This window comes from Aquarana catesbeiana, linkage group LG01 (genome assembly GCF_042186555.1).
Source record: "Aquarana catesbeiana isolate 2022-GZ linkage group LG01, ASM4218655v1, whole genome shotgun sequence".
Taxonomy (NCBI): Eukaryota; Metazoa; Chordata; class Amphibia; order Anura; family Ranidae; genus Aquarana; species Aquarana catesbeiana.
The window spans coordinates 241891576-241907889 of NC_133324.1; positions in this window are offsets into that span (position 1 = coordinate 241891576).

Consider the following 16314-nt stretch of genomic DNA (forward strand, 5'->3'; position numbering starts at 1 on the left):
CTTCGAGGAAATGTTATGTCTGTAGTGTAAAACTTTATGTATACACAAAACTTTGTTTTTAGTGTAACTATTCAAACCTTTTTTTTTTTTTTTTTTTTTTTAAGCAGGTCTAAAAAGAAAAAAACTGAGCAGGCATGTTCTTTATTACAGAACAGACAAGTGTCTACAATAAAATAAACCTACCTGCCTTCTCACACAGTCTTCTATAGAATACACACGCAGGTGTACATACACAGCTCCGTGTTCAACTGCACTCCTGCGCATGCACAGGAATGAGGGCATCGGCCAATCAAGATGGTGGAAAGCCAGGACCTAGAAAAAGCTGTGGAGAAGGCCGGCAATCGGATCACTGTAGCAGAAGTAGGTATTTTGGACTTTAAAGCGTAACTTTACCCATAACAGCTTGATAAAAATAATGTTCTTTAGCAAGAAACCTACATTCCACGTTAATAATGATGCTACCAAAATTAGTGTGTGCTGTAAATTGCCTCCAGCATTGCCCGTTTCTCCTTGTGGGAGGCTGCCATTTTGCTGAAGCCCAGAGCCCCTGAACAGCAGGAAAACAAAGTGGAAATAAACCCATCGATTTAACGGTTTCAAAAAAAGTTACATTTCTGGAATGCCGGGATTGCCAATTGTCACATTTGCTTGTGTCCTAAACCAAACTGTCAAACAGCTGGTGTCATAACTGATCACATGTGCAGCACCATGGCAGTTGCAGATCAAACAGAAGCAGCGTCCTTGGCTGTAAAGGACAGGAAGATTTAGTTCTTCTTTAACCACTTAAGGACCAGAAGGATTTACCCCCATCTTTTTTTTTTCTTTTTTTTTTTTTTAACATTCAATTTTTTATTTAGTTATCGGGACATAAAATAACAAATAAAGACATTAAGAAAAGTATAACAGGATTCACACCATTACAGTTACATAGTATAGCGAATGCATTTTTGATAAATACCGTATATACTTGAGCATAAGCCGAGTTTTTCAGCACATTTTTTTGTGCTGAAAATGCCCCCCTCGGCTTATACTCGAGTCAAGCACTTTTCTGCAGCAGAGAATTACATTTTCCGAACCGATTTTGGGGCCCCATATCTCAGGGTCACTTGGTGCTAAGAACCCCAAATTATGTGTGCAAACCCAGGGGAATTAGCACATACAACATATCCAAAGCTGGGGTTCCTAGCACTAAGTGGCCCCGAGATACGGGGCCCCAAAGTCGGTCAACTGTGTCCATCTGCAGCAATGTCATGTCGAGACCCCAAATTTTATCTGCAGCTAGGGGGCATCTAGGAACCCTTAAATACTGAGTTTGAAGTTCGGGGGACCTATGGCTGCAAATGGGCATTGTTGACCCTCTTTTCCACTTACAGTAGATGCGCATTTCTCACCCTAGGCTTATACTCAAGTCAATACGTTTTCCCAGTTTTTTGTGGTAAAATTAGGTGTTATATATTTATATATATTTGGGTATATATGGTACATTAATCAGTATAATAATCGTGAATAATCCCTCAAATTCATATCTTTAAATTCAGTTTCTAGCTAGTAAACCTCCAAGAATAAACCTAATTACCCCTAGGGGAGCAAACTGAACAGGTCTATTCTAACATGAATAAACAAAAGAGAGAACAGGATGTCGTCTAGTAAATCAATGTATTCTAGCGAGTCAAACCAATCAGGAAATTAAAGCAGCATAAGTCTCTACAAGGAATAAGTGATACCAACAGGCTACCTAGTGGTAGTTAAAACTGAGTGTACAAGTCTTAGTACCGTAGATGCTTTAGGACAGTGATGGCAAACCTTGGCACCCCAGATGTTTTGGAACTACATTTCCCATGATGCCCAACTACACTCCAGAGTGCATGAGCATCATGGGAAATGTAGTTCCAAAACATCTGGGGTGCCAAGGTTCGCCATCACTGCTTTAGGATGTATGATCCATACATGCCAGTGCTTCTTAACCACTTACCAACCGGCCCATAGCCGAATGACGGCTGCAGGGCGGTTGGATAACTCTGGGTGGACGTACTATGACGTCCTCCCAGAATTCCCCTCTTGCGCGCCCCCTGGGGCGCGCACCCGAACACATCCGTGACCGCCGGGTCCAGGGGACCCGGCGCATCACGGATCCCGGTAAATGGCCGCTGATCGCGGCCGTTTACCATGTGATCGAGCCGTCAAATGACGGCGGGATCACATGTAAACAGACCGGCGTCATCTGATGACGCCGGTTCCTCTCCTCCCCTCCTGTGTACCGATCGGTACACAGTGAGCGGGGAGGGGGATGGATGGATGTCTGCAGCGCTGTGGGCTGTATGTGTAGTGCCCACAGCGCTGCACAGAGACATCCATCCATCCATCCATCCATGCTCAGCCATCCCTCACTACTGCAATGCTGTGCAATACTCTGCATTACCCCCACAATACTCTGCAATACCCCCACAATACTCTGCAATACCCCCACAATACTCTGCAATACTCTGCAATACCCTCACAATACTCTGCAATGCTGTGCAATACTCTGCAATGCCCCCACAATACTCTGCAATGCTGTGCAATACTCTGCAATGCCCCCACAATACTCTGCAATGCTGTGCAATACTCTGCAATGCCCCCACAATACTCTGCAATGCTGTGCAATACTCTGCAATGCCCCCACAATACTCTGCAATGCCCCCACAATACTCTGCAATGCCCCCCGCCATACTCTGCCATGCCCCCGCCATACTCTGCCATGCCCCCGCCATACTCTGCCATGCCCCTGCCATACCCCGCCATACCCCGCCATACCCCGCCATACCCCGCCATACCCCGCCATACCCTGCCATACCCCGCCATACTCCGCAATACCCCGCCATACCCTGCCATGCTGAGCCATGCTCAGCTGTACTCGCCCTCTGTATGTGGCCAGGCTGTGGAAGTCTCACACATGGGGTATCGCCGTACTCAGGAGGAGCAGGAGAATCTATTTTGGGGTGTCATTTTTGGTATGTACATGTTATGTGGTAGAAATATTGTATAAATGGACAACTTTGTGTTAAAAAAAAAAAAAAGCGTTTTAACCACTTCCCGCCCGCCCGCCGTCATACAACGTCCTTGACTTTGTGCGGAGATATCTGAATGATGGTTGCAGCTACAGGCATCATTCAGATATCAGCTTTTTCAGCCGGCGATTCCCTACACCATGAGAACGATCATAGCAGCTGTTCCACTGCTTGATCGTTCTTACGGGAGGCGAGAGGGGACGTCCCCCCTTCCCGCCGCCTTGCGGTGCTTCTACCGACTCACCGCTACGATCGAAGCCAGGATCTTTTTTTTTTTTTTTTTAATTTCAGGCTTCCCAGCCTAGAGGTGAGATGTGGGGTCTTATTGACCCCATATATCACTGTAAAGAGGACCTGTCATGCCATATTCCTATTACAAGGATGTTTATATTCCTTGTAATAGAAATAAAAGTGGTCAAAAATTTTTTTTTTTGGGAAAAAAGCATCAAACTAAAATAAAGTAAAATGAACAATAAAAAAAAAAAAAAATTTTTAAAGCGCCCCTGTCTCTGTGTGCTCGCATGCAGAAGCGAACGCATACGTAAGTCCCGCCCACATATGAAAACGGTGTTCAAACCACACATGTGAGGTATCGCTGCGATCGGTAGAGCGAGAGCAATAATTTTGGCCCTAGACCTCCTCTGTAACTCAAAACATGTAACCAGTAAAAAATTTTAAGGCGTCGCCTATGGGGATTTTTAAATAGCAAAGTTTGGCGCCATTCCACAAGCGCGTGCAATTTTGAAGGGTGACATGTTGGGTATCTATTTACTCGGCGTAACTTCATCTTTCACATTATGCAAAAACATTGGGCTAATTTTATTATTTTGGTTTTTGTAAAGCACAAAACAGTTTTTTTTCCAAAAAAAACGCGTTAAAAAAATTGCTGCGCAAATACTGTGCGAGATAAAAAGTTGCAACGACCGCCATTGTATTCTCTAGGGTCTTTGCTAAAAAAACATATATAATGTTTTGGGGTTCTAAGTAATTTTCTAGCTAATAAATGATGATTTTTACATGTAGGAGAGAAATGTCAGAATTGGCCTGGGTGCTCCAGAACGCCTGAAGGTGCTCCCCTGCATGTTGGGCCTCTGTATGTGGCCACGCTGTGTAAAAGTCTCACACATGTGGTATCACCGTACTCAGGAGTAATAGCAGAATGTGTTTTGGGGTGTAATTTGTGGTATGCATATGCGGTCTGTGAGAAATACCCTGCTAATATGACAATTTTGTGGAAAAAAAAAAAAGTAAAAAAAAAAACCTTGATTTTGCAAAGAATTGTGGGAAAAAATGACAACTTCAAAAAACTCACCATGCATCTTTCTAAATACCTTGGAATGTCTTCTTTCCAAAAAGGGGTCATTTGGGGGGTATTTGTACTTTTCTGGCATGTTAGGGTCTCAAGAAATTAGATAGGCCGTCAGTAATTCAGGTGTGATCAATTTTCAGATATTCGCACCATAGCTTTTGGACTCTATAACTTTCAAAAAGACCAAATAATATCCACCGATTTGGGTTATTTTTACCAAAGATATGTAGCGGTATAAATTTTGGCCAAAATATATGAAGAAAAATTACTAATTTGCAAAATATTATAACAGTAATGAAGAAAAATGTATTTTTTTACAGATTTTTCGGTCTTTTTTCTTTTATGGCGCAAAAAATAAAGAAACCAGCAGTGATTAAATACCACCAAAAGAAAGCTCTATTTGTGTGAAAAAAAGGACAAAAATTTCATAAAGATACAGTGTTGCATGACTGAGTAATTGTCATTCAAAATGTGAGAGCACCAAAAGCTGAAAATTGGTCTGGTTAGGAAGGGGGTTTAAGTGCCCAGTTGTCAAGTGGTTAAAGTAAATTACGTTATCATTTTTAAGTGCTAACAGTAATTCATAGTTCGCCTGGGTGTTGACTCTAAGAATAACATCACACAGGTTAGGGGCCGCAATTGATTTCAACATTTTCGTTATGGTAAGTCTAGCCGCTATAAGAATATTCGCCACTAATATTCTGTATTGAAATGGGAAAGTGTCAAGGTTGATACCTAAAAGGGCCATAGCAGGTGATAGTTTTAACAAGTTGCCTGTGAGAGGCAATAAAGATGGATATCGAGTTCCAGAAACTGGTCAGATTTTTACAACTCCATAAAATGTGGAATAAGGAACCAACTTGATCCGTTCAACGCCAGCATAGTAGTGATGCAGATTTACCCCCTTCCTGACCAGGCCATTTTTGCGATACAGCTCTGCGTTAGTTTAATTGACAACTGCACGGTCGTGTGACGCTGTACCCAAATAAAATTGTGTCCTTTTTTTTCCCACAAATAGAGCTTTCTTTTAGTGGCATTTGATCACCTCTGCGGTTTTTATTTTTTGCGCTATAAACAAAAAAAGACTGTCAATTTTGAAAACAAAATAATAATTTTTATTTTCTGCTATAAAAACATACCCAATAAAGAAATTAAAAAAAAAATTTCTTCATCAATTTAGAGGCCAATATGTATTCTGCTACATATTTTTGACAAAAAAACACCAATAAGCGTATATTGATTGGTTTGCACAAAAGTTATAGCATCTACAAAATAGGGGATAGTTTCATGGCATTTTTATTATTTTTTTTTTCTAGTAATGGTGGCGATCAGTGATTTTTAGTGGGACTGCGACATTGCGGCAAACGGATCGGACACCTAACTGACATTTGACACTTTTTTGGGAACCAGTGACATTATTACAGTAATCAGTGCTAAAAATATGCACTGACATTGTACTAATGACACTGGAAGGGAAGGGGTTAACACGGGTGATCAAGGGGTTAACTGTGTTCCCTGGGTGTTTACTAACTGTATGGGGGATGGGCTGCCTGGGACAACACACAAATCTGTCTTTCTGCATAGCATTAAGACAAGATTTCGGTGTAATCCCCTGTCAGAACGGAGATCTGCCTTGTTTACTTCGGTAGATTCCCATTCTGTCTCCACGGGGAACGATCGCCGGCGGACATAGAGTCAGCCGGACCCGCTGATTGGCTCCCCCCGCTGGCCACGTGCCCACAGAAGTTAGTGCACAAACCGACCTACACCTACGGCGATTTCCGCAGCTGAGCCACCTTGCCGCAGTATAACTGCGGCGGCTGATCAGCAAGCGGTTAAAAGGAGAAGTACAGCCAAAGCTTGTTTGCTGTACTTTTCCTGTGGATCACAGAGCATTCTGCACTCCTGTGACTTGGTTTCAGCTGACAGTGGGCTAAAGCCTGCTGTTGGTTGCCATCGCAGAGCCAGTCCAGGCTCAGGAAAGATCGCAACCACTTCATTTTTTGACTAAAGTTCTACTTTCATACCTCCCAACATTTTGAGATGGGAATGATGGACACCTACTAACAAATGTATGTAGGCATAGGACACACCCCCTTAAAGGAGAATTAACCAAAAAAAAAAAAAAAAAAAGGATTGAATTCACAAGGACTTTTTTTTACCACTACTATTCCTTTATATTGGCTTTTAAAATGTAAAAGTACAAATGCAGCAATTTAGAAATTGGATGAAAGTTTTTTCACTGGGAAACACTTTTTGAAAGATAAAAAGTGCATTTTATATACAACTATATGGATCAGACCAAAATGAGGGACAAATGAGGAGGAAAGAGGGACAGAGGGACATTGCTCCAAATCAGGGACAGTTGGGAGTTATGTACTTTAAAATTTGCATAGAGTAGAGAAGAGTTAGATCGCCTGTCCAGTTGTTATTGTGGCCTGTTTCCCCTTCTATTTGTACTAGTGACCTCTTTGACCAAGAAAGACAGTGATGGAAAATCCCAAATTGTAGGGGTCCCTAGAAAAAGATGTGGGGGGGGGGTGTTCAAATGGGGACACCTGCTAAGAGAAGAATTTCCATCACAGTGGGTGATTACCTCTTTTCTCATCTCTGGGACAGAAAACATTTTTATGCGTCATGTTTAGACCAGAATGCGGTGTGTTACTGCATTCCAGAGCTGTGCAACATTATGCATCATGTGTGCAGTGACATAAATGTAGTGTCACACTGTACACTTCAAGGTAATAATATAAAAAAAAAAAAAAAAGAATAGTGTAATATAATGAAACGTAACCCCCCCCCCGATGTACAGCTCTGTACACCAAAGTGCTTTGTGGGCAGCAACGTTTTGGACTGTAGGCCCTTTGGTCTACTGTCCAGACCTCGCAGGCTGCTGAGGCAATTTCACATCCTGAAGGTAATATCATTTGCTGATTTAACAGCAATTTTGTTTTGGATCAAGCACTGTGATTGTTACCTTTATCTCTTTAGAAAGTAGAAGGATTATATTGTCACTTAACATGCCATGCACCTGTGACTTTGCAGTTTATGCACAAATTGAAAGCTTCCTTTTTTTCTTATAGTTGTGCTTTAAATAGATATCCGTAAATTAACCCCTAGGGGGCACCATTAGTAGTTTGTCACATTAAACTGGACTTGCCCTTTCTTGAAAGTTTACCCGCACTTTCAAGCCGGGTTCACACTGGAACCGGCCTCGAATCGCACAGGAGCACTGTGCATCCCTGTTCCCCGTTTCAGGAATGAATCTATGCCCGAATTCGGCCCTGAAAACAGAGCCCAAGCTCTATTTGTGGGAAAAAAAGGACGCAAATTTTTGTTTGGGTACAACATTGCATGACCGCGCAATTACCAGTTAAAACGATGCAGTGCCAAATTGTAAAAAGTGCTCTGGTCAGGAAGGGGGTAAAACATTCCAGGGCTGAAGTGGTTAATAAATTATAAACTCTTTCATATATGCAGTGAAGTGACTGGCCTCAGGTTGTATACAGAATTCTTCTATATAAATTGTACCTGTTTATCTGCCATCTTCTCTTCTCTATATCCGTTCAAAGTCCAGAATTTATGCAGCTTGCGTGAGCTTTCAGAAAGCAGGGGGTGGAGAGCTGAAATTACATTCTGCAGAGCTCAGTGAGGAGAGCAGACTGGAGGGAAGGGACACATCCCCTTCATACAGCACACAGGAGCAGAGCTGAGGCTGTCAATCACAGGCCGTGTGCTGGAGCTACAATTTCTATCATTGTATACAAGGCTTCCTCTGATTGGCTGAGGTGGAGAGGTAGGAATATGATGTCACAATTTCCAACACGGCTAAAGAGAGGAAGTGTCTCATACTGCTGCTGGAACACAGTGCTACTTACTGTATGTAGCTAATGCTACTACAGTCTATTATAGTAGCCCCAGTGGTCAGACTGTTCTGGCATGGAAATAAATTTGTTGATTGGCCAATTTGATTTTATAGCCAACCAAAAGCACTCCCCCTACCTAAAAATAAAAAAAAAAAACTTGAATATCCAGTGTTTTTAGAAAGAGATCTTTTATTTGCCCATAATCCTAAAATGTAACCTTTACACTTTCTACCTCCCTACTTTAAAGTGACCTGGCCTGTACTTTACCCATTCAGGGCAAAATAACATTTGCTTTGGAGTAGAGGAGATACATACCTTCCACTTACTCCCCTCCCACACAGCTTGGAGCCATGGTTAAAATAAGTGCTTTTGGATATAGGGAGCACATGGCTCCCCCTAAGAGCCCTTGCACACTGGGGCGGTTTGCAGGCGCTATTGCGCTAATAATAGCGCCTGCAAACCGCCCCGAAAGTGCCGCTACTTTCATTCCAGTGTGCAAGCCCCGAGGGCTTGCACACTGGAGCGATGCGCTGGCAGGACGGTAAAAAAAGTCCTGCCAGCAGCATCTTCGGAGCGGTGAAGGAGCGGTATGTATACCGCTCCTTTACCGCTCCTGCCCATTGAAATCAATGGGACGGCGCGGCTATACCGCCGGCAAAGCGCCTCTGCAGAGGTGCTTTGCGGTGGTATTTAACCCTTTCTCGGCCGCTAGCGGGGGGTAAAACCGCCCCGCTAGCGGCCGCATACCGACGGTAAAACGCCGCTAATAGCGGCGTTTTACTGCCGACGCCGCCACCCGCCCCAGTGTGCAAGGGCTCTAACTTGAATGCAACCCCTGTATCAGCACACTTACCCTATCCATCACTTCCAAAAAATGTCCTAACATCCCAAATTTCCCAACATTTTATCAGAATAAGATTAGAAATTTTAGGAGATTTGTACATCAACATGCCACTATAAAGCAGCAACAATATCCAGTGGCAACTGTTAGGACCTGTGGCTACGGGCTTTTTTTTTTTTTGCTTCAAGCGGGCTTTACTTTCCCATATAGGAATGAAAAACCCATTTAACCACTTCAGCCACGGAGAGAGATTATGCTCTACTCCCCTGACAAAATGGGGATCTGTTTGTTTACATTGACAGATCCCCATTCTGGCTCTCTGTGGAGCAATCGCAGGTGGCCGGCGGACATGCGCATCGGCTCCGGCGACATGAGAGCCTGCTATAGCCTTTAAAAGGGACCACAGTACCGATATGACTTGCGCAGCTAAGCCAACCTGCCGCAGTGTAACTGCGGTGGCTGGTCGGCAAGCAATAAAACAGGTCAAAAGTAAATTAATTTTGAAAGCTTTCAGAAGCATTTCAAACTGATCTTACGCACTTACGATCTGCATGCTAGTGCCAATGTATAGCTAACAATGCCCCACATGTAGATTGCAAAAACTGTGTATTTGTTCGCACCAATCGCATGGCACCACAATAACAAGCGATTTGTTGCAGTGATTTGCTAAAAGTAGTGCAAGCACTACTTTTTCTGCAATCCTCCACGTTTGCAGGCGTTATTGCGCTAAAAATACCGCCTGCAAACCGACCCAAAACAGCTTCTACTGTTTGTTCAGTGTGAAAGCCCGAGGGCTTTCACACTGAAGCGGTGCGCTGGCAGGAGAAGAAAAAAACTCCTGCAAGCCGCATAAATATAGGTGGGAAAATGGCCTTTCCCAGCTTTTGTAAATAGACCTCTTGGAAAGTGCTTGTTAGCTCTCATTTAATTATGAGGTCACATTCTGATTTAGTTTTATAGTCATAGTCTTTGGAAGATTTGGCTGCTGAATGACCGGGTCATTTATTGCGATTTGGCACTGCGTCGATTTAACTGACAATTGCGTGGTCGTGCGAAGCTGCACCCAAACAAAATCGACGTCTTTTTTTTTTTTTCACAAAAAGAGCCTTCTTTTGGTGGTATTTGATCAACTCACCGTTTTTTTTTGTTTTTTTTGCGCTATAAACAAAAAATAGCGACAATTAAAAAAAAAAAAAAAAACACAATATTTTGTACTTTTTGCTATAATAAATATTTTTTTTAAAAAAAAAAGCTAATTTTTTTCTCAGTTTAGGCTGATATGTATTCTTCTACATATTTTTGGTAAAAATCGCAATAAGCGTATATTGATTGGTTTGCGCAAAAGTTATAGTGTCTACAAAATAGGCGATAGATTTATAGCATTTATTTATTTTTTTTTTACTAGTAATGGCAGCGATCTGCGATTTTTATCGGGACTGCGACATTATGGCGGACACTTGACACAATTTTGGGACCATTGGCATTTATACAGCGATCAGTGCTATAAAAATGCACTGATTACTGTAAAAATGTCACTGGCAGGGAAGGGGTTAACACTAGGGGGGCGATCAAGGGGTTAACTGTGTTCCCTGCAACGTGTTTCTAACTGAAGGGGGAGGGGACTGACTAGAGGAAGTGAAGGAGCGTGGTTCCTAGCTAATAGGAACACACAATCTGTCACTCACAGAACAGGGATTTGTGTGTTTACACACACACACTCACACTTCCGTGTTCTGCCTCTCGTGCCCGGCGGTCATTGCGACCGTCAGCCACAAGCATCGGCACCCCCGATATCCCGATCCCACGAGCCGACGTATTGCTACGACGGCTCGTGGGATCATGCAGACCTGCCGCAGTAAAATTATGGCGGCTGGTCGTCAAGCAGCTAAATCAATTCATGTTATGAATATCATAAAGCAGGGGTCTTCAAAACTATGACCCTCCAGTTGTTCAGGAACTACAATTCCTATCATGCCTAGTCATGTCTGTGAATGTCAGAGTTTTACAATGCCTCATGGGATGTGTAGTTCTGCAACAGCTGGAGGGCCATAGTTTGAAGATCCGTGTCATAAAGTTTTGTTTTCGTAGTTGTTATGGGTATCTTGTAGTGGGAAAGTGCTCCCCACTGAAGCTCTGCCTCCTGGGACGTGTGACATGGACATCCCTAGAGGCAGCATGGGCGATCCTGCGTTATCCTTACCTAGGCAAGAAATCAGGAAGTGGAGGACTACTCCACTCTATAAAACACAATTTATAGGTATTAACTTTTCCTATAAAATAAAACTGGGTGCGATTATATAAAAAGGGGATGGGGGAGGGGTAGAAGTGAGGTGAGAGGAAGATAATTTAAATGAGTGAGGATCTGATTTAAAGACACTCTGTCACAATAATTTTAAAGACATGTAATGAAGGGTTAACATACTTAATTTCCTATTGTCTTCCGTGGTCAATGCTACTGCATTGCAGAGAACTGGTCACTTGAAGTCCACTAGAAAACCAACATTTTTGGGGTGTTGATTTTCCATGCTACCCTACAGCTTTCACTAGTTCCTCCCGTTGACTTCCATGTACCTGTGGGAGAGAGTAATGACGTGGAAGTCAGTAGGAGGAACCAGTGCAGGACTCCAGAGATCAACACTCCCGGATGTGTTGGTTTCTCAATGGACTTCAAGTGATTTGTTCTCTGCAAAGCGGTGGGCTTGGGGGAGGGGGTTGCCACCTCACCCCTTTAAACCCGAACACATATGAATTACACAGGTTCTGAGGCTAATTAAATGCAGATAAGGCAACGAGTTTAATTACCACCTTAATCAGCCACAGAACCTGTGTAATTCATATGTGTTCGGGTTTAAAGGGATGAGGTGGCAACTCCATTGGGGGACCAATTCTCAGAAATGGAGCAGCATTAAACCCTCCCTGCATTTTAACTTAACACATTGGGCACAAAAAAATAAACATTCACCAGCAAACTCTGTGTTCAAAGTAGTTTACATCTTTTAGTGCTGCTGTCCCCTGCTCTCAGTGCTGCTTCTCTGAACTTCTGGTCTTCATAGGAAAGAGTTAACAGTGGACAGTGCAGTCTCCAGACCAGTCTGTTAGCCTAGAGGAGGAAGGGGAGGTGCGCTACACACAGAGTGCAGAGTTTAGGGGTCTACCTGTGGGAGCTGATGGTACACAAGCTGTCACTTGTAAACTCAGTATTCTGTATTTTCTGTATTAGTGACAGTGGTGAGAGGGGAACTGAGGATCACAGTTGGTAGAACTCTGCTCTGCTATGTTCCGGCTCAAAAAATGCCCTGGCTGAAACACAGTACTGATGCCCATGTTCTTTGGGCCCTGAGATGCCACTGCATTAAAAACAGTCATGATTCTGTGATGGACATCACTGCATGGGTTCAGAAATAGTTCCAAAAATCACTGTCCATAAACAAAGTTCACCGTGCAATCCAAAAATGCATGTTACATCATGTAAAGAAGAAGCCATATCTGAACATGATCCAGAAATGCCACCGTCTCTGTGCCAAAGCTTATTTAACCCCTTAGCGCCGACCGTACACACATATGCGGCCTTGGCTTTAAGGGGTTATGCCAGGATGATACATGCATGCATCATCCCGGTACCGTTCTTTAGAGCGGGCGGTCGGCTCTTCCAGTCTCCTTTGTGTAAACACTGTAGCGACGTCACTTCCAGTTTACTCAGCTGCCAATGGCGCCATTTTAAAAAAAAAATTACAGTATTCAGAATCGTTGTTTTTGGCGATCTGAATACTTTGAAGTGCAAAATGAGGGATTTGGGGTCAGCAATAAAAGTGATCAATTTTTTTTTTTTTTCTAAAGTGACAATGAAAAAAAAAAAAATTTAATTTTTAAAGTGCCCCCCCGTCCCCGCAAACTCGCGGTGTTCAAATCACACATGTGAGGCATCACCATGATCGTCAGAGCGAGAGCAATAATTCTAGCTCTAGACCTCTTTTTTAAGCGCCGCCTATGGAGATTTTTTAGGTACTATAGTTTGTCGCCATTCCACAAGTGTGCGCAATTTCAAAGCATGACATGTATCCATTTACTCGGTGTAACATCATCCTTTACACTATTCAAAACAAATGGACTGACTTTATTGTTTAGTATTTTTTTAATTCATGAAAGTGTATTTTTTCCTAAATAATTGCGTTTGAAAGACTGCTGCGCAAATACAGTGGGACATAAAAGATTGCAACGATCGCCATTCTTTAGATTCTCTGCTAAAAATATATTTAATGTTTGGGGGTTCTAAATAATTTTCTAGCAAAAAAAAAGGGAAAATTGTTAACAATTACTTACTGTAATTTTCCGTTCCTGGCCCATCCTCACGTCAGCACACAACGAGTTAACACCTCCTCCAGAGCCCCACATGACCACCTGTATCTAGCTCAATAAAAGACAGCCCCTCCCCCCAACTAGGATGTTCGATAAATTAGCCTGCCACAGGCTACCAGGGTGGGAGTACTGTGCAGACGTGAGAATAGGCCAGGAAAGGAAAATTACGGTAAGAATTTGATAACAATTTTCCCTTTTCCTGGCCCACCTCACATCAGCACACAACGGGATATACCAAAGCTAATATAGGGCGGGAGAGAACAAATGAAAAGAGACACTGACAATCAAAGAAAACCTGCTAAAGCCAGAAAGAATTGATCTCTCTTGTCCCAAAACCTGCTGGTCGCATATTTAGCTTGTAAGGTTGAATGAAGGTAGCAGCAGACCTTCAAGCTAATCCTTACCTATATCTTCCAAGCAATCCTGGGATAACTGTCCCAAAGGCTGCCACCCCTCTAGTCAAATAGGCTTGCAAAGGTTTCAGAGCAAAAAAGCGTACTTCCTGCATGCCAATCTAATCACCCTGGTAACCATACCTCCCAACTTTTTGAGATGGGAATGAGGGTCACCTATCAACAAAAGTATGCAGGCATAGGAGACACCCCTTGCCACACCCCCTTAAAAAAAAAAAAAAAAAAAAAAAGAAGGATTGGTTAAACCCACAAGTGCTTTTTTTTCCCCCACTATTATTCCTTTATATTGGCTTTTGAAATTTACAAATGCAGCAATTGGATTAAAGGTTTAGTGCTGGAAAACACTTTGATAGATAAAAAGTGCATTTTATAGACATCTATATAGATCAGACCAAAATGAGGGACAAACGAGGAAATAGGGGCATTGTTCCAAATCAGGGATAGTCGGGAGCTATGCTGGTAACCCAAGAGTGGATGACTCTTGAGGGCCTGATGGCTAAATGAAAAGGATTGTACACTTTCCTCTTTTGACTAAGTACAAGTACTCGACCCTGTGTAAGAAAACTGAAGTCTTCCTGCTGTGCACTCAGTGACTCCTGTGTGAAACTCAGAGGGACTACTTCCAAATTTTTCTGGAAACTGGATACCACTTTAAAAAATTGAACTTTGGAAATAGACATGGTATCCCTATCTCTTGTAAAAAAGAAAAGACACAAAAGGGCCCTTGCAGCAAGGTTTTGCAATCTTCAACATCCTTCTGTCTGAAGTAGTTGCTGTCAGGAGAACTAGTTTTACCGTGAGGTACTTCAATGGAAATGAAACCTATTAGTGCAACGGGTTGCCCCCAGAACCAAGCCCAAGTCCCACAGAGGGAACAAGGATATCCCTCAAGGTCATATATAGATTGTCATCTGGAAGAAGCATCTGGTCGCTGGCTTTTGCACCCATCTGCGATCTTGCCATAATATATTTCATTCGGCCAGAGACAAAAGATCAGACAGAAAATTCCAAGGCGCTGTGAATGTATCTTGTATGACGGAGTCTTCACATTGGTATCCTGTTCCAAATATCAAAAGCTGCATGTTCAGTGAAGTCTCCCTGAGAACTACTGCCAGTATGCCCCATAGGGCCAATATTGGTATGAGGCACTTGTAGAAAAAAAGATATTCTACCGAACAAATAATTTGATTTTGCTTCCCTGGCAAGAAGACCAACCTTAACTGACTAAGTGGTTCTCTGCCCCACAAAAAGTTTCTTTGCAAGATGTAACAAGAAAAGACTTTGTGCCCTCTTGTCAGGCAATGCAGGCTACTACAGTCTTGTTGTCAACCTTACTCAGCCCCCTGGAAGATCCTGAGAGGCTTGCAATGCTAGAAAAGGGCTTCCTTCCATACTTGGGGAGTCTGCGTTTCACAGCGTTCCAATGGCCTTGCCCATCTCCTGGGCTGAGAGGCATGCCTCCCAAAGAAGCACAGTGCCGATGTTCAAAATTCCAGTTCTTGTTGAATTTGTATAGGCACAAAGATTTTCTGATTCATAGACAGCCCAGCTCATAGGTTAAAGAAGGCAACTTGAAAACGCCTTTGTGTGCCACCTGGCCCAAGGTGCCACCACTTCCAACAAGATTTTCAAAAAGATTCCTGGGGCTGTGCAAATTCTGTAAAAGGCAGACACCTGAACTGGAACTGACATCTTGCCACCACAAATCTCACACGGCTCTGGTGCTCGGCATTGGTCAGTACATGGCAGTATGAGTCGGCCGGTCGATTGATACCAATTGGTTCTCCTGCTGAACTGTCACTGTGACTGTCTGCATGGACTCCATCTTAAACCTCTTGGCGTGTATGAGCACATTAGATTCCTTCAAACTGAAACAGGCCAGAAGTCTCCTGCCTTAAGTACTAGAAAAACTGGGGAGAAAGGCCTACAGATGATTCTATGTTTCCGGCATCATGCATGATGGCCTTGTAGCAGTATAAAAATCTTGCAAACATTTTTTCTCTTCTGAGATCTGTTGAACATAAATTAAAGGAATTCAATGGTCAACTTTGGAATTCTCCATTGTACTCCCACCTGTCTTCTGGGCCCACTGGTCTTTGATGATTGTCGTCCAAACCCTCCAGATGGCAGCTGCAACCATCAATTTCACTCAGGCCCCCTGGTCCCAACTGGAAGAGACTGGTTGGACGCACCTTCAAAAGACTTTCAAGCCATCTTAGCAGCTTGCTCTGGACTTGATTTCATGTCAAAAGTAACTTTGAGACACCTCCCCTAAGTAACTTTGAAACACCTCCACTGTGATCTGTTAAAGCTGAGTTCCACCCAAAAGTGGAACTTCCGCTCATCGGATTCCTCCCCCCCCTCCGGTGTCACAATTGCCACCTTTCAGGGGGGAGGGGGGTGCAGATACCTGTATAATACAGGTATCTGCACCCACTTCCGGGAATAGACTCCCGTGGGAGTCACGCCCCCTCCCGCACTC